This window comes from Martes martes (assembly GCF_963455335.1).
Source record: "Martes martes genome assembly, chromosome: 5".
Taxonomy (NCBI): domain Eukaryota; kingdom Metazoa; phylum Chordata; class Mammalia; order Carnivora; family Mustelidae; genus Martes; species Martes martes.
Window position 1 is genome coordinate 33,054,624 of NC_137892.1, and position 19,170 is coordinate 33,073,793.

General features: G+C 43.4%; 1 protein-coding gene and 1 pseudogene across 2 annotated transcripts in view; one reads left to right on the plus strand and one right to left on the minus strand.

Annotated features, from left to right (window-relative positions):
* The window catches only part of MCC (MCC regulator of WNT signaling pathway), a gene marked incomplete at its 5' end in the record, with an annotated part of 263,687 nt that overhangs the window by 128,814 nt on the left and 115,703 nt on the right, over positions 1-19,170 (plus strand). The gene's annotated exons all lie outside the window — the stretch shown is intronic.
* On the minus strand, positions 5,071-5,248 carry LOC308343650 (ATP synthase membrane subunit K, mitochondrial-like; annotated as a pseudogene). The gene has a single exon. The product of its transcript is annotated as an ATP synthase membrane subunit K, mitochondrial-like (transcript).

The following is a 19,170-nucleotide window of genomic DNA, read 5'->3' on the forward strand; positions in this document are numbered from 1 at the left end:
CACGGCTTTCGTGTTTAAATGAGATACTTAGCCATCTTGTTAGAAGAGCTGTTGGGTGCTGAGATGTCAAGATGGTCCGCTTACCACTGGAATGTTGTCTTTCTGGACAGGGACAGCAGAAAGGTAGCACCATAGTTAACTGACTGAGGACCAAGAGTAGCTCTGGAATTGCTCTTCTCAGGTCTTTCCAGAACGTCCTCTACTTGCACCTTGCCCGTCTGAATCCCTGCTGCTGCTTCTCTGAGCAGCATCTCTTCCTTCCTCTGGTCTTTGTCACCACCGAAATGGGAAAAAAAATTAACTCTGTTCTGATTTGGGAAAAAAAAAAGTGTACATATAAACATTTTATATATATGTTACATTATTTAAATTAGTAAAGATCAGAAATTTCCTGTATATGATTAAGAAAATTGAGTATTTACTTGATAACATTTACTCAGTCATTAAAAACATATGAAGACTCTACACCCACTTATGAAAACCTATACAAGATAACAGTAAATGAGCAATGTATGTACACTGTGATTATAACCATTAAAAAAACAACAACACATGGTTAAAAAATGGAAAGGACCATAGAGAAATCTAATAGCTGGTGTAATTGTGGTTTTCAAAATGTAATTTCTTTATATAAAGTGGTTTTAAAGGTAAAGTATATTTAATGTTAACATTGTTCATAATCCCAAGCAGGCTTACATAATTGACTTTAATGCTCACGTTTGTTCTGCAATTGTGTGGCCGACACACAAACCTCTTAGCTGTAGGTTTTCCATCCCTGTGCATTTCAGAGGCTTTATGGCTTCCCTGGCCACTGCCAGAAGTCCATACTGTGTCATTGTGCAAGTCCCACGAGGGCCCTCCAATGCCCGGTTAACTTTCCCATAGTTCCCATTCCCCCTAGCAGGGGAACTGAGTAATGCTAATCTCCACCATACACACATTCCACATTTGCTGTGTGCTAGGCACAGTGATGGGTGTTGTAAACCAGTCAGACACAATCCTGCTCCTCGGGGGAATCTAGAGGAGGGGACCCAAGAAATGGAGCCACTGGGTAGTGAGGTAGATGCTGCGGTAGGAAGGAGGAAGGGCACGTGGGAATGGTGCCCCCCAGGACTCCAGAAGACCTTTCAGAAACCACCCGAGTGAGATGTGCGGTTAAGTGGCATGGGGTGGGAGGCAGGGGTTGCAACATACCTGGAGAACTGCCATCTGTTCAGTATGGCCAGAGAACATAGATTTCGGGCAGGGAGGGAAGGGTGTGGTTCTTAGGCCAGATTGAGAAATTCGGACTCTACCTAAGATCAAAGGAAAGTCACTGAAGGGTTGTTCCTGTTTATAGCGATCTTTTAGCAAGAGAAGTGACGTGCATTACTCAGAATTGCATTTAGAGTGTCGGCTCTGGCTTTGGAGAGCAGTTGGGAGAGAAGGCCAGAGGCAGCAGAGCCCAGTAAAGCGCAGTTGGTGCCGTCCAGGGGAGCAATGGCATCCTCAGTTAGAATGGTGATAGCGGGCATGGGGAGGAGCAAACAGTTTCCGGAATGACTTACGAGGTAAGATCAACAGGAACTAATGGTAAGAGTGAGGAGCAGGGAGGAAGAATTCAAAAAAGGATGCCCCTGTCTCTGGCTTAGGCAAAAAGTCATGTAGAACCTGGCTCATTGGGTTGAAGCAGCCAGCAGGCCAGCACGGTGATGGGGGAACGGGTTGGCTTTGCGAGGGAAGAAGACGGGTTGCGTTTGGAAGCGGGTGAGCTTATCCCTGGGCACAGAGGTCTGCTAGGCAGCTGGACGTACCGGTCCGAGGTACAGGAAGGCTGTCACCATGGCTGCTGGGTTTGAGATCAGTGTTTCACTTGTGCGTGAGGCCCGTGGTAGAGCTGCAACAGATGTCACTCACCCTGAGAATTCTGCTGACAATAGTAGTTTTTGGAATTGCACGTGCCAGCTGCGCCCGGCAAGAAGGAACTTTTCAGTTTTGAGAGTTAGCTATTAGCTGTTGCACGCAGGGCAGGGTCCCCGCGCTCTTGCCGCTGGTGCGGGGCTGTTGCTGCAACACTTCAGAACCTAGCCTGAGCCCAGCCTTACATCTCTATTGTTGTAACCGCCTTATTTTTACATGGCATTTTAATATACAACAAAAGGGAATTGGGGAATTATTTCTCAGAGATCCAAACGCAAAGCACTTACCTGTTATAACAAACACTTTGTTGTGAGGTGGAGAAAATAGAATTATCTCTTTACTTTTCTAATGGATACTTGAACCTGACTTTTTTTTTTTTTTTTTTTTTAAATGGCAAAATCAGCTCCTTGAAAATCAGCACAGGATGTGGCCAACAGACTTGAAAGTGTTTCGCTCCTGCTGTTAGGTGTAGGAATAGGAATGGGGGCAGGAAAAAAGGGAGTATTTAATGCAGTGGTTTTCAAACTTTTTTTTTTTTTTCCTTTTTTGAATCTAGACCTATGCTGATCGTAACAACCTAAATTTATTTCTAGAGTGATTCATGGGTCAAGACCTTCAGGTTGAAAACATGAAAAATACTCTAGGGATAGTTGACTGGGGACCATTTTATCTCTTTCTTAGGGTTAACTATATTTTAGAGTATATTATAAGGACTGTCATGTGATCTTTAATTTATTCCCAGTTACGCCATAGCACATTTGCCATTTCATACAACCTCCTTAATATTTTCCTGAGCAGGTTGAACAAGGCTTTCAAAAGTCAAATAAATTATGGTGGATATAACCTCATCTCTACTTCTCTGTCACTGCTTCCCCTGTAGTTTGAGTGGCTAATTGAACACCAACTATAGTAATCTGATTTGCATTTTCCCTGTCAAATGTGCCACTCTGTGAATAGCTAAATTAACTCAGTCTTCCTGGAATATACCCAAATGTTGAGAACCATTTAGGACTTTTCAAAATCATTTGGTCTATTAGCTCTGTCTTAAGATAAGCAGAATAAATGAGTCCCTGAAATCAAAGGGAAACTAATTGTAGTACCTCTTTCTAGCTTTGAGTCATCAAAGCTTGGCTGTCTCAAGTATGTTCTAATGGGGTTCATTATTTTGTTTGTTCTACATTTGATAATTCTGAGATAATTTTACATTTGCATTGTTAATATCCATTTTTCAAAATTTGTTGATATGTCTATTTATTTTCAAGAATAATAATTTATTAGCCTTCCCTTTCAAGGCACAAAAGCTATACGCGCCCATTTTAACAAGTCAAAATGCCATGGAAGCATCGCATGCAAAAGCCAACTCTGTCCCTTTTCCTCCATGTGTTTCCATCTTCCTCCTTAATGCATGTTAACAACTCAGTGTTTATTCTTCAGTACCCATCTATGCTCATATATACAAATACGGAAAATATCTTTATAGAAATAGATCAGACTGTCTGCATCCTCCTTTAACTTCTTTCAAACTTACCAATATATCATGGTTTTCTAAGATCTCCAGTAGATCTCATTCTTTTCCAAAGCTGCAAAATACGGATATGCCAGTTTATTCATTCACTCCCTTGTAGATGAGCGGTCTCTGTTTTGCTTGTTTAGTTCAATGTCATTATTACATTGCTATAGTATCTTTGTAAATAGATCCTAAAACTAGTAAATTAAGTCAAAAGAGGTACTTCCTGGATATCCTAAATAATGCCAGTGATCCTTACCAGTAGGCTGGGCACAATTCACATCATTCCTTCCAGCGTCCACCAGCTGGTTGCTTTTTCTTAGTTGAGTTCCTTCAGCAAGGTATTGGGAAGAAGGGATGGGTCAGGAGCCGTGAGTCAGGTCATCTTTTGGACCCAGGTTGCTTCTCTCTCTACCCACCCATGTCCTGAGCCATTGTTCTATAAATGTCTTAATTCTTTCTTAGCATTGGCTCCAATGACCCCCCCCCCCCCCCCCCCCCCCCCCGCCGCCAGGACTTTTTAAAAGCAGTTTGCTGACCACTCTATTCCTCCATGGCAATGATACAAAGGGGAGCCCACTCTAGTAAGGTTTCTATAGTTCTCAAGCATAAATTCCTACTCTGTGGTTTTAGTCCATCTTCGTATATCCGAGCGTTAAACCTCTTCTTTCTTTTGCCCTTTGTGTCGCTATTGCAGTAATTTATGGAGGTCTCCATCTTTGGATTCATTATGCCATTGATCAGAGTTTCGCGCAGTGGCCTGTAAGTCCCTTGTACACCTTTGCTACAAGGGCATTCAGAGTTAGAGTGTTGTTTTAGCTATTTCGGGTTAGAGAGACTAAACCAAATAAGATACTCAAGACCAAAAAAAAAAAAAAATTCTGGGCCACTTGGATTTCATTCGTTTATTAACTATATGTGTGCTTGTGCTTGTGCTGGAATAACTGCTGGGAATAAGATACCCTGAGGAAAAAACAGGCATGTGTTTGTCCTCGAGGAATTTGCATCTGGATTCAGGAGAGCCACTACATGTTTTTAGCAGGCTTACACATGACTCACTGACTTTGGGGGTGGAGATGGGGAGAGTGGAAGTTTCATGTTTAATGTTCTCATTCAAGCCTTACGTGATTAAAAAAAAAAAAAATCTTCATGGTGATTTTATCCAAAGAATAAATATCTAAAATATTTTTGAAAAACTGGATGTTTTAATGTAACATTAAATGTTAAAATACCGTCATTTAAAATAGCATAAAGAGGATTTTGTTGTACCGTAATGGCAGCAAGAAGAACAGTAGGGGTTTAATTATTTAGTAGTACTAGGACAATTGTTAAGTAAAAACAAATTTGGATTGGTAATTTATGTAATAAAATTCCATACGGAATAAAGGTTTTTAATATGACCATATTTTAGAAAATAAAGAAAATGTAGGTAACTCTCTGACTAGAGTAAAGAAGAAATTTCTAAACAAAAAGCAGAGGGAAAAAAAAATCTGCAAAGAAGATTTATGCAGACAACTTAATAATATAAAACATAGATGCAAAAAATGCTATATAATTTTTTCCAAGTTCATAATTTATTGTACAAATTGAGTATCACATCATGAGTTGACATTAGCTTCTCCAGGCATGGAAACTTAATAGATGGGGTACAGGTTAAAATCCATTTATGTTGCTTTCACAGCTGGTACCTTTTTAGACCTTAACTTGAAGTATGATCTGATACTTCAGTGCCTCCGTATGTGGCCAGTACACACAATTCATTCTACCTGTGAGAGTATAAGAGTTGAAATATTTTTTGATACCAGTGAAATGGGATTGAGCATCAATTTCTGGACCTGCCATGATTTCAACCTTGCAGAAGGCACCAGTTCTGCCCAAAAATGCTATATAAGTTAAAAGGTGAACAGAACAGTCAACTAGGAAAGAATAACTTCAAATACATATGGTGAAAGATGAGTATCTATAATACCCTTCAAACTCTAAGAAGTCAACATCCTGCCAAAATGGGCAAAGAACATGAACAGGCGATTAGGAAAGTAAAGCCACATGTCTAATAAACTTAGGGGAAAAAACCTAGCCTCAAATAATCAAGGAAACAAAGACAATCATTTTGGAACCATATTGGCAGAAGGAATTTTTACATGGTCTATCTAGATTTGCTGGAAGTAAAGCAAATAGATATACCTGGCAGAAGTATATACTGCAGTAGCTTTTCCTCAGCTTTTGTGAGGGAAGCAATTTCACATTCAGAGGCTTTGGACAAATAATTCTATTTCCAGGAATTTGCCTAACATTCTTCACTGCAGCATTATACAACCAGGGAAATTGTTCACACATCCAGTAACCGGTTATTGGTTAAATTATGATATATCCAGCACATAGGTAATGACATCAAGATGGACAGATGGCCATGGGTGAAGTCTTCTTTCTTGTAGGTTTCCTCTGGGATCTGTCAATGTTTAGGAGGTGTGTAGAAAGAGCAAATTCTTACATTTGCCACCTCTGGTCCTTTTTATTCCAACAAGATTACTTAGGAAGCTCTGTACATGGAAAGTAAAGATTTCTGAGCTCTAAACCTACAGGAAGTATGTGACCACATATGGAATGAAAGGAAGATAAAGGCTATTCTGTATCCACATGAATTGCTAAAGAAGCTATAATCACCTCCAAAACCTTACCTAGGCTATTAAATAATCTGAAAGAGATGATCGTGACACCTGAGATGTTTACCTGTGTTGTTTTGTGGTCATATGGGCAGAAACTGCACCATTCAGCTCTGAATCCTGTCTCACTTATAAGTGGAATTTGGTCATCAGTATTAAGTCAGGCACCTGGATTGTTTGAACTGAATTATGTTCATTTGGTATGAATTGTCCACTGGTACATGTCTCTGTTGTCTTCCACTCATTGACTGGAGAAAAGTGTCCTGTGTGTTTTCATATAGAATCCTTTCTGTAAATAATAATTTTTTTCTTTCTAAGGCTTCCACAGTGCCCGAAGTCCATCTGCCACATTTGAATAGCTTTCCATTTTATTTTCTCAGGCCAAAAGTTCAGCTGATGGTAGATCGATCATGGAGGCAGGGAAGGGAGGGTCTTCCTTAGGTGGGGCTTCCGACAACAGTGTCAGTTACCGCCAAGTTCCACGGCTCCTTGGTTGACAAACAGATCTCTCTGAAATGCTATGTGCCTTGAAACCTCACAATTTCTGGAGAATTCCTTCCTGATGGCTGCTGATTTTCTTGGAGGCTGCCCAAGAGCCATTATGAAATGATAGGGGACATAGAGCCACTGATTATATTTTCTGGGTAAAGAGGGTTTCGACCTTCTGCTTGTCTGTGCATTTTTGCCCTTGTTAGCTAACTATGAGACAGGACCTTAATACATTTTGGGGCAGGAATGCAGACTAATCGGTACCCAAGTGATGAAACCACTCTACTTTCTGTGCTTCTTCCTTTAGTCTCCAGGGTTAAGAAAATGGCTCCCTGTCCAATAGGAGATTACCTTGGACCATGCTGTGGTTACACCTTGCAGAATTTGTCTCGGGAGCTTCCTGGTGGATGTATGAAGTTGTGATAGGATGTTTTGTGTGAAAACAGATATCTGAGTGAACTTGCAGGAACTCACTTTCTGTGATTCATTGAGGTCATGGCCAAATGCCCAGACAGAGCAGAAATGCTCCGCAGGAGCACCTGATGTGTTTGAAGCCACAGCTTTAGCGGCGGCCATTCCCAGTACTTCAGTGAAGTGTCCATTCAGAATTCAGAGTTGCCAGTGTGGGGGCCAGACACCATTACTTTGCTGTAGGAGACCTGACTTCAGGAGACTCCTATTAGCATAACCATATGGCACGTAATTTGGCAATATGTGGATCCTGACCCTCAAACTTCAAATCTTGTCCTTAAGATCCCTTCTCCTTCATGCTCTTTGGTGGAACAGAACACATCAGAGGTGCTCGCTTACACTGTAACCACCGACTTCATTAGCAAAGAGGCTGTCGCCCACAACATCACTTCTTCGCAGACTCTATAACAGAGGCAACGTAAAGTGTGTGAGAGAGGAATTTTGAAGACCCAAGTAGGAGGAGTTAAATATAAAAGTCGGTAAATACTCCCCTTGAACTGTATCCTATAATATTTTTATAGTGCTTGTGACCTATAACCTTTATCTAAACATTTTCCTCTCTCCCCAGTGTCTGTGGGACGTGGATACGGCGAATATTAGCTTCCACAGCGCAGATAAGCAATAGGAGGGGTTGGGGGTAGATAGAGGTTAGGCCCTGAGGTACTTCAGTTATAGGCACACACAAGAAGCAGTGAGCTTCCCATCATTCATGTGGTTGTGTTTCATCAAATTTTCAGCCATGTGGCTTCCTGCCCGAGAGGTGGGAAAATTGCACATTGCCCAATCCTACAAGAGAAGGGTGTTTCTGTCCTAGGGTAGAAATAAAGTACGTTGACAGAAAGGAGGAGAAAAAAAAAAAAGAAAGAAAGAAAGAAAGGGACCAGGTACATCCTGGGGCTCCACTTGTCCTTGTTTAAAAGAAGTAGTTGCTGGAAGGCAAGAAAGAAAAAAATTAATGCGGATGGTACATGAATTATTTCCTGCCACGAAGACCAGCCTGTCCATGATCCTGCGCTTTCAAAAAACAATTTCTTTGTGCAATGTATAACAAAAAATTCCTCATTTTACACTGGAGTTGAGATGTGGGATAGACCCATCTCATCCTATCGTGGTAGCTATAGCCAAGGTAGTATGCACTTGTCCTCCCCAGAACAAAGTGCATTATTTAACCAAAGTGATGTCGGGCAATGTAAAAATGGTGGGGAGGATCGCATGGTATCATTTGTGCCTGTCTCCCAAGCAGCGCGCTTTGCCGACTAGCCCCCGAATTGCCTCTTGCTGCCTGAATAGCTACTATTAAAGAAATGAAGCATTTTGTTTTCCAGACAGCTCTCTGATTGTTCCCTACACTCACACAGGAGTGCCTGGCTGCGGAGCTTTCTGTTTTTCTCCTAGGTCATCCCACAGCAGTTCAAAAGGTGATCTGTCACGGGGAGGAGGGCAAGTCAATGCATTTTAAGAAACCCGCCCTTGTGTCTCCCTGTGGCCAGCATGTGACCTGCATGGAATATCTGAACTTGAACATGAACCCCCTTGGCTCTGCACCTGAGCCGTTCGACCAGGTCTGAATGAGAGAATTCTTTTTTGAGAACAACCTCAAGCTGTTTCTTAGTCCACAGCTCAACTCCAGCCAATTATCTAAGTATGACTGCTCCTCCGTGTGCTTCTGGGAAGGGGTGGGGTTGGGATTAGAGGAGACGAGGCAGGATGAGGGCTTCGACACATCTAGCTGCAGGAGTGATCCTGCAGGAAGTCTTTCAAATGGCACATTTTGTGGAAAAAAAAAATATGGAGATATAATTGATAGACAAATTTATTTATGTTAGCTTCAGGTGTAAAACATACAATATTTGTATGTATTGCAAAATGATCAGCACCATGTCTTATTTAACACCCGCGATCACACATGACTATGGAGTGTTTTTTTCTTGTTATGAGAACTTTTAGGCTCTCCTTTCTTAGCAGCTTTCACAAATGCACTACAGTTTTGTTAAGGACAGTCACCATGCTGTGCGTCACATCCCCGGGACTTAATTTATTTCATAACCGGAAGTTTGTACCTTTTGACTCCCTCCACCCATTTCACCCATCTCCTCCCCGGCTCTCTCCCCTCACTCTGGCACCCACCAGTCTGTTCTCTGCGTCTGTGAGCTTGGTTTTGTTCTGTTTCTCCCAAAGGGCCTGCTTTATTTTTTTTTCTTAAACCTATAATGCTAATTCTCATCATGATTTTTTCCTTATTTTCCTTTTTCCTTTCTCCTTCTGGATTTCTTGGCTTCCTTCAGAACTAATGGCTGCCTTCATGTATCTAGCATGTCCATTTTAGTTCTCCTTTCCCTTTGTCCTTTGGATTGAATTCTTTCCTCTTTTCCCTCTTCCCTTCTTGTCTACAGAACCACAAAAGCAATGCAAATCAGTATCCTCCTTCTCCACCAGGCATCTGGGATGGTGACAATTCCAGAATTTCTCTACTGGGCGGACTCAGGATGCTCTGGGGCGGGGGACTGGGGAGGGGGAGGCACAAGGGGCCTCACCTTGTCTGTTTTCTTAGCCAACTTCTATTAGATGCTTACAGGAGAGCTGATGGGTATTCTGGGGGCTGAAGCCTGCCTAAGTTATTGTTACTAGTCTAGCCCAAACTCAAGGAGTCTTTGCTTTATAGACTTAAAGGGATAAAATGCAGTACGTAGAATTAGCATTGCCAAATCTTTGGTGCCTGTGTTGGTCTACCCTCTCTAGCTTGAGTCATTTGTCTTCTTCCCTACCCCCCATCCGCTAAGAGGGCTTCATAAAAAACCACAGACACAGAAGAGAAGCTTGCATTGCTGTGGCCTGCTCCCTATTCAAACTTGGAGATTTGGAATTCCAGAAACCGCAAGAGTTTTGTGCGTATGGTATATTCTGGAATTTGAACTCACCGTAGGCAAGGTCTGCTTTATATTAGCATCTTTCCTAGCATAGCTTTATCCTGTGTACTCTATTAAGATATTTCTGTGGAAATCACTTAACGTATGGGGCATGGCTAATCTTTTTTAAAAATTTTTTTTTTTTCTTAAAAAGTACATGAATAACTGTGTTTTTGTCCCAAAAATGCAGTGAGAGAAAGAAATGCATGTTTTTTCAGAAGGTTTCAAAGAACAGATCATGTAAAGCACTGGTCTGAATGGATATGAAGCTACTCTTACCATCTGGAATTTATTAGGAAAAAAAGAACACATATTCAGCAAAACGGTAACAGTCCACATTTCAAGTTATCAATTCCTTAAGGCTCCCCGGCTGCCGTGTTGAAGTGAGTGTGTACTACACCCCATATAAGCTCCAGATGGGCTTGCTGGAACTTGTCTGAGGCTTAATGCACACTGGGCATGTGAAATGACTAAAGGAAAGTCAGCTTAACCTTGTTGCTTTACAAGGACACTCTCCAGCTCTGGGAGTCCGCAGGAAATGATTTGAGATGTTCCCACTTTTTCTTTGTGAACATGAATCTGTTGCTCAAAAGAATGTAAAATCTGGAATGAGGCGGGTTAACTTTGTAATTTTAAAAAAGAATCCTGGGACAGGAGGCAATTTCTGAATAATTTTAGTTTCTTTTGAGATGTGAATTGAAAGGGCGAACCGATGCCGTACATTAGGCGTGTCTGCCCCAGGAGAAATCGCTTTAAAGCTAGAAAGGAAGTTAGATCTCTTCCATTGCGATTGGAGGGGAGAGTTCTCTGTACCTTTTTCACCCTGTTATTGTGGGAGAGGGGGAGCTCTTCCTTGACGTATCAATCGCTTTAAGTACCCAGTTCCAGGATGCCTGGGTGGCTCAGTCATGAAGCATCTGCCTTCGGCTCAGGTCATGATCCCGGGGTCCTGGGATCAAGCCCTGCATGGGGGTCCTTGCTTAATGTGGAACCTGCTTCTTCCTCTGCCATTCCCCCTGCTTGTGTTCCCTCTCTCACTGTCAAATAAATAAAATCTTTTAAAAAAAAAATGACTGCACTCTTTTAAAAAAATTAAATAAATATATATTAAAAAAATTAAATAAATATATACCCAGTTCCGACGCAGTCATTTTGTGGCTGGCTCTGGCCCCCGTGGGTATGTCAGTGCCCTAGTTCTCAGGCCAAAGTGCAGCAGGGAACCCAAGCCCACAGATGCTCCGCTCCCGTAGATGCACTTGCTATCGGTTTGTTTTTTGTTTTTTGTTTTTTTGTTTTTTGTTTTTTGTTTTTTTTAAACCCAGCAAACCCCAGAAAGCTTACTTCAAGGGGTCTGTGCATCCCTGGAAATAACCTCTGTGTTCCTTTGGCACATGAAGAGAAATGTCCTCCATAATCGCTCTGTGTGTTGGCTCACCTTATTTGGCCCCAGCTCATCTCCTGGCGTAAAATGAGAGAAGCATCAGACTGGAATGAATTTCCAGAGGCTGTAGACTGAACTCCCCAGGCGGTGCTGCACCCACACTAGCCCGGAGAGAGGAGGCTCGCCCCCTGTCTTGAAAGGGTTTCCCGGAGCGGAATTCCACAGCCACTGGGGCACCTGCCAGGAAGTTTCCACTCAGGGGAGACCTTGGGAGCAAACCCGGGTCCTTGTGCCAAAACATAAATTCATCATGTCGGGCTGTATATGCTGGGGACTCTGCATGGAAGAACTCCTCCTAGGCCTGTCAGCTCATGCCCATTTGCCTTCATCCTTCTTGCCTCAGAGCTAAATAAGCCCATTCACATTTGTGCTGTTTTTCTGGGAGCCCAGAACTAAGCTCAGAATTTTCTATAAAATGATGCCCGGGATCGAGATGGATGGGAAGATGATCTCGCAGGGTCTTTTGATGTGTCGTCCTGTTGATCCGTCTCGGGACGGTGTTTGCGTCTGAAGGACGATAACCCCAGCACAGTTTTATAATTAGCATTCCAGAATTGGGGGTGCACAGAGCAATGCATTCCAGCCTCTAAGGAAATTGCGTCTAAATATCAGGCAAAATCTTGCTCCCCCCCATTGAGTCCTATGCCCAGCGATTGACAGCGTCACCTTCTTTAGCCGTGAAGCTAAGCTTTAATAGTTGGGGTGAATTTGGGATTTCGTATTGTTGAAACTGCAGTATTGCTAGTCGCTGCTAGATTTAGGCTTTCCTTGGATATTTTTGTCTAGGTTGGAAATGTTTCATTCTTAAACAGCCTAGGAATCTTGGATACTTTTTCTGCTCAGTGCCTTTCTGCTCCCAGGAAGCAAAATAAGGGGACTTTAGGGAATTTTTGTCAACATTCTAGTACCTGTCTACAAGGAGGTAGGAGGGCAAAGAGTATTGGGGAGGGGGTAGACCGTGCAAGAAAGTCAGAGGTCAGGAATCCTCCTGTTTGGGCATGGCGTGTTTGACCTAATGATCAGGCAGACTTCTTGGGTGTGGGAAAACAGGCACTTTGTCCCCCGTAAGCACAATAGGAATTCAGTTTGCAAGTGAACCTATGTGATGAGACGAAAGCAATGCCCTATCCAAAACACGTGATGAAGGAACAGCTGACTTCTGGGAGGCCCTGTGGTAAAATAAAACCTCCCCACCTCCTAGGCAACCAGATAGTTGGTCTCTGTCCACATCATTCAGCTAAGTCCAGAAACACGCTTGGGTGTGTTGCAAGCCATGCCTTCTTCCCTGGGGGATCCTTCCTTTCGGAAAAGTCAGAGACAACTCACAGTGTCTGTGCCCAGAGGAACATTTCTTTCATCAGCCCTCTGGTATGGCCTCCTCTTTATCCTTTCTGCTGCTTGGCTCCCAGGTTATTAGAGAAGCCCCAGGACAGCAGAAGGGCGGAGATGAGCACTGCTGCGGGAGAGCTCACGTTGCCCTTAGCCCCCCTGCCTGTGGCCAGCGGGGTCTGCCACCACCCCCGCTGTACTTTATTCATTTCAGCATGAGTCCGGGAATGGAGGGGCCAGGAAAGGGGAATAAACCCATAAGAGAGAAAATCATCGAGGTGTCGGTGATCAAATGTGTTCCTTGTAGGTTAGAGCAGAGGGGAGGGGGGAAGGGAAACTTGGTTGATTAATGCTGAACTGTGATGTACCTGTTGGAATTCCCGTTGTGTTGTGGTTTCTAGAGGCAAAGCAGGAGGGCAGGGTGCCTTTGAAGGACAAGGGCTCCTTACAGGAAAGGAACGGGAATGCTGTCAAGCTCGACTCAAACCACAGTGTTTGATTCTAGCCTGTGCCTCACTTGCTTGTGTCCTAGCGTTCAGCTGCAGTTCTGACATCTTTGTGATTTGGCAAGGGATTGTGCAACACTCACCGGGCCCCTGCCAGGCAAGCTCTGGCAGATGCGGTGGGGGGCACACCTGCTCCGGGAGGTGAAGGGCTCACTTGTATGCATGGGGGTCGTTCTGGGTTCGTCTGGCCCTGCCCTTCACCTGCGCTGTAGCTCCTTCCTTCCAGTGCTGGGCGAGTACAGGGGAGCTCACCGAAACTCCCTTCTGGTGCCAGTGGCTTTTCCAGTTTGTGCAGCAGTGCTAGAAACCATCTGGTGCTGGGAACCATCCAACTCTGCAATCTTGACTCCTCCGGTTCTTTCCCTTGGCCCGCGCCGGATCGTGGGATCTGAGAATGTGCGACGCCAACATGCGTAGCCGGTGACGTGCCATAATGGTAAACGGGATAGGTCAGCCTGGGAGTTTGGGGTTTCAAGTACTAGAAAAACTGTGCCCCCAATTGTTATCTGCATAATGAAGTAATAATAGCTCTTATCTTGTCAGTGAGAATTCAGTGCAACCCATTTAAGGCAATTGGCATGGTCTCTGGCTCGTAGGAAGTGTGCTGGCTAGATTTCATCGGGAGTGCTGGGCTTGGTCCTAGGTAGTACTTATCAAAAGGAACATTGACATGCTGGAGGGAGCACTGAGGGATAGAGGATTGGTCTAGAGATTTGATGACAGGGAGGGGATGTTTACGATATGGTGAATTACCCGGAGAGGCCAAAGTATAGAAGAGAGTACTACAGTAAACATACTCTTTTGTATAAGCCATTTTAAGTATATTTACACATAGAAAAATGTCTCACAGGTACTTGTGAGTGGTACAATCTCTAGGTGGTAGGGTTAAAGATAATGTAAATTCTTTGATCCAAATTTTTAAGTTTTCTCAATTTATCCATGTAATGAATACCGTCTGAACCATCCCAGGGCAGGCTCAGTTCATCTTGTGCGTCGGCTGTCTCTCCGAGGGTCTCGACTCATCTGCCTTCTGGGAACTCATAGTCTCATGGGGGAAATGGGTCAGCAAAAAACCTATACGTTACATTGTCCGGTAGTCACAAGTGTTACGAGAAATAAAGAGGAGTAAAAGGTGGGTGTGGGGTAAGGGAAAGGGAAAACTTGTTCCAGGGGGCTGTTGGGGACGGTGGGAAGCAATCTGAATGACCTGAGAGAATGAAGTCGTGATTGCCAGGTTAATTGTTATATACATTTCTTTATTTTATTGACAACATAGTATATTATTATGCATATCGTGCAATTTATTCAACTAATTTTTTTTTTTACCATCATGAACAGATCTTTGTGCACATCCCTGTCCACAGTGCCTTGTGTCTTCTTAACATTCAGGTCTATTTTCATGAAAATTAATTCTGGGGTCACTGTATATGTCCCACTGGGTTCCTGATCATCCCTTACCGTGTGATACGAGGAGTCAGGGTGTCGGGCGTGGGCAGGGAACACGAGGGTGGGTGTGAGGCTAGTCCAGTTGCTAGGCTGTTGAGGACTTGCGTGTTTGCGTGCTCTCCTGCAGGGGCAGCCACGGCGTGGGAGCCGTGGATTCCGTGGCACAAGCTCAGAGACTGAGGATACATTCCTGTGATTAATGTGCTCTAGGCCTCCGTGTGATGAGTCATTCTGACTGCTTAATCAGGGTTTGGGAAAACAGGAAGGCACAATAGTTACCATCATTGTTTGCAAAGGCTCAGTTTTATCTTAACGCTTTTTAGCCAGCTCAACACATGACATGATGATCACGATAATTAAGGTGATGAGGGTCATTATGGCTCACGTTCTGCCAGGCGGCACCGTGATCAAGTGATTTACCTGTAGTGTGTTCATTTAATCTTTACAGCTCTGTATGGTTGGGTATGGTTCCCATTTTACAGGGTGAATAAACTGAGGTTTGGAACATTTTAACAGTTTACCCAAGGCTGAACCTGGTGTACTCAGGTCTGGGGTTTGGTTTGTTTTTGTTTTGTGTTAAGCCTATGCCTTTCATCATGAAACAGTTTTTTTGGCCATTTTTTTCTCTCTCCCATTTTCTTCCTTTTCAGGGAACAAGGTAATCCTGGTTGGGGCTAGTATGGGCTGGGTTAGGTGATTTGGAAAGGAGAGGAGATTCAGACGTTTTCTCTTTCGCTGAATGCACTGTTCTCTGAACAATCAGCAGGACCCCTGATGAGATAGAACATTGGAGCCGATTTGAAATGTGTGTCTCCGGCTCTTTCCTGTTGCTTAGCATTAGATGTACTAGGGAGTATAAAATGGTCCGTCAGTCAGTAGCCTGTGGTGAGGAGGGAGAAGTCCGTGCCTTCTGCTTGTGCCTTCACTGAAATGAGAACTTGTTTTTGACATCAAACACTTGAAAGGGATTATCTTTAAATGTAATGCATATTAAAGTAATTTTAATAGTTGAGGAGGCATTTAAAAATGACCATCATGGGGCACCTGGGTGGCTCAGTGGGTTAAGCCTCTACCTTCGGCTCAGATCATGATCCCAGGGTTCTGGGATCGAGCCCCGCGTCGGGCTCTCTGCTCAGCGGGGAGCCTGCTCCCCACCGCACCCCCCGCCTGCCTCTCTGCCTACTTGTGATCTCCATCTGTCAAATAAATAAATAAAATCTTTAAAAATAAATAAATAAAAATGACCATCTTGAATATTTCGATGGTCAGCATCTTAGCTGTCTCCTGTGCTCTAATGAATAAAGTCTGAAAGCACATGCCTTGCGTCTGGGGTACTTACAGATTTCACACGTGTGTATGCGTGTGTTAATACATGCATATGTGTATAAGTAAGTATCTGTGTATGTATCCATGCAAACACGCAATCTAAATCTTCCGTTGTTTCCCCAAGAAAAAGCACTGTCCTTGATCCAGTGAAAAGCAGGATCCTTCCAAAGCAATCCACTATTGCTGTAAACGTACCTTGTCCTCTGCTGATGTGCAGAGTTTACTGACTGTTTCACCATTAAAGGTACTTGGTTTTCCTAGAACAGGGAATTCAATACCTGCTAAATTGGATTAATATAAAAATTTATGAACAATGCAGGCCTTATCAGGGAACTCTTTTCCTCCTGTTCATAGAATTCTCTGTGGGAGTTTCTGCCTCAGGGATCACATCAGTATTTAGCGCACACTGAAATATTCATGTCCTCTGATTAGCGGGATTTAATTGTTATACCTTCATCTCCTTCATGGTGTGTCATTAAGATGCAACACACCTTGAAATTTAAGTGGGTGCTACCAGTTTATTGCAGTGTCTTTATTTTGTCAGTGTTTTCTTTCCAGACATCCTTGTATATGCATGTAATTTTGGTTTCCCTTGAAAACAACACTACAAAAAGTAAGAATTGGTTAGCGAAAAATACTAAGTGACTTATTCTTACTGGCAACCATCGCACTTTATTTATATAATAAATTAAAAAATAAAAGCTTTAAGATTTTTTTTTAAATTTATCATTTGTTTCCCACCAAAATCTCTCATATTACTGAACTAAACTAGTAGTATGGAAGCACAGAAACAGAAAAATCATTTCTCAGGTAGAACATGTCCAGTTGCTCAAGTGGTAGTGATATTTACAGAGTGATATGGTATGACGAGCAAGTGAGGTTGGTAGAGCATGACCATGTGTGCCATCTCACATGAACTTGATAGGGCGTGCCTACACCCGCCATGTTGTGATTCCTTGTAGACCTGGCGTGGTTCTTCTCCAGTGTCTCCTCCTGGGGCTATACGTGATTTTGTCACCAGTTTTCATCCAAATCCACTGGGGGATGGAGAGATTCTGCTTTTGTTTCTTGGCCAGGAATCGCTGAGTCCTCAAAGTCGTGAGAAGACACAGTGAGGAACAGTCAACCACACACACCATGATAGTGGGGAAGAGGAGAGAGCTCACTTTTTTTTTTTTTTGAAGATCAGTTAAACTAAGCTTTCCTCCCATGTTCAGTTTATTTAGCTTTTCACCTACACTGCAGTATTTTCCTCTTTACCTTTTAGGGTGTGGAAATCGCTGGAGATTAATTTTTCTCTGATAACTTCCTGGGTCTGATATCAGCTGAGTTGTCTTCTGTTTCTCAGTGTTGGAAGTTTTAAAGAATTAATGCCCTTTTCCCCATGCTAATGTTGCAATTCTGCCCTACCTTTTAAAAAAGAACCCTCTGTCGGAGACCTCATCTTCTCATCAGTTTCATGGGGATCTGGGAGGATCTCAGAAGGGCTTTGATAGTCTGTTGCAAAGCATGAGGCATGACGGGCTCTGGAATTAGACCGGGGCTTTCATTCTGGCTCTGCCACTTCCTAGTTTGACAAGGTGCCGAACTTCTAAGCCTCAATTTTGACCTCTTTAAACTGGGGTTAACAGCACTGCATACTTGATAGGGCTATGTGAAGAATGATGGAGAAAGTGCATGTTACATGCTTAACATAGCAGCTAGCACATAGTTAAGTACCCACATGCTAGCTAATATTATTTCCAGTAAAAATTATGGTATGACTTATTTTTACAGGAGCTTACGTTCCTGGAGGGGGTGGGATTGAGGAGCCTCTTCAAAGCTGGGATGGCCAGTCTTAGACACCTCCACTTTTTTTTTTTTTTAAGATTTTATTTATTTATTTGACAGAGATCACAAGTAGGCAGAGCGGCAGGCAGAGAGAGAGGGAGAGAGAGGGATGAAGCTCTATCCCAGGACCCATGACCTGAGCCGAAAGCAGAGGTTTAACCCACTGAGGCACCCAGGCACCCCATACACCTCCACTTTTTGAGTGCCATCTCCCTGACCACTTATTTGAGGCAGAGAAAGAGTGACTTTAAGTGTGGCTGCCTCCATGGTCTGCACCCGGGCCCTGCTTTGTGACTCGGTCCCATCACCTGTGTCAAGCACCCTTGGATGGGGTCGGTTTTTCTTCTAAGAGTGCTGTTCTCATGCCACCACCTTGAAGCAGACTTAAATGCCGTTTTCAACAACTGAATTTCAGCAGAGGTTTAAAAAGTAACCTGGGCCACTGATCTCTCAATGAAATTATCAGGTAAAATGAAAGACAAAAGGCTGATGCTTTCTGAGTTGATTTGGGCAGCAAAAATTGATTTGCATGCAGTGAGCAATCTTGCAGATGATATTTAATGAGTTTAACGTTTCAAGGCCGTGAGCAACCTTTCTCGAAGTTACTACACAGCAGGTGCCCCTAGCTGGAGTTCTGGCAAGAAATAGGAATGTTCCAGCCCTGGAAACCACTGAACAGGCCTAACTATGTCCATTTGGAAGGAAATAAGACCCTTTTGCCAGGGATTTTGTTCTTTGTGTATCTGAATTAGAGCATCCGGGATGTGGGGAGTCTTGGAGTGGAAGCTGAATGAGGCTGCTTTGTCGTGTGCAGATGTCTCCTGCTATTTCCAAGGCCAGGACTCGGATATGCACACTTTTTCACTACCCGGGAGCTCCTGGATTGCCATATGGGAGAGTGGGAAGCCTCAGGACGGGGAGTGAGGAAATCTGGATTTGATGAGCCTTGTTTCTCTGGGTCTGTTTCATTTCTTTACAGTGAGGGAATTGGACTAGATAGTGATTCTGAGTGCTCTGTCAGTTTCTAGGAGAAAGATCTTTGCTGATCAATTCTGTGTATCGTGAAGCTTCCTCATATGGTGGGCTTTAGCAGCTACTTTCTGGGACTAGTGGGCAAATAAAGTACGCAAAGCTCCAAATGCAGACCTCAGGGTGGGGACTGTGCAGGCGAATGTGCCGGGAATACATGCTTATAGGTTTGAACCAGAAGAATCTTACCGACCATCTGGTACAAATCCTTCTCAGAAGGATGAAAGAGCACAGGAAGTTAAAGAGATTTCCCCCAGACTCAGAGCTGAGCTGACTACCAGCCCCAAGTGTTATCACTGCTGCCAGAGGACTCCCCCTGCTCCTCCCA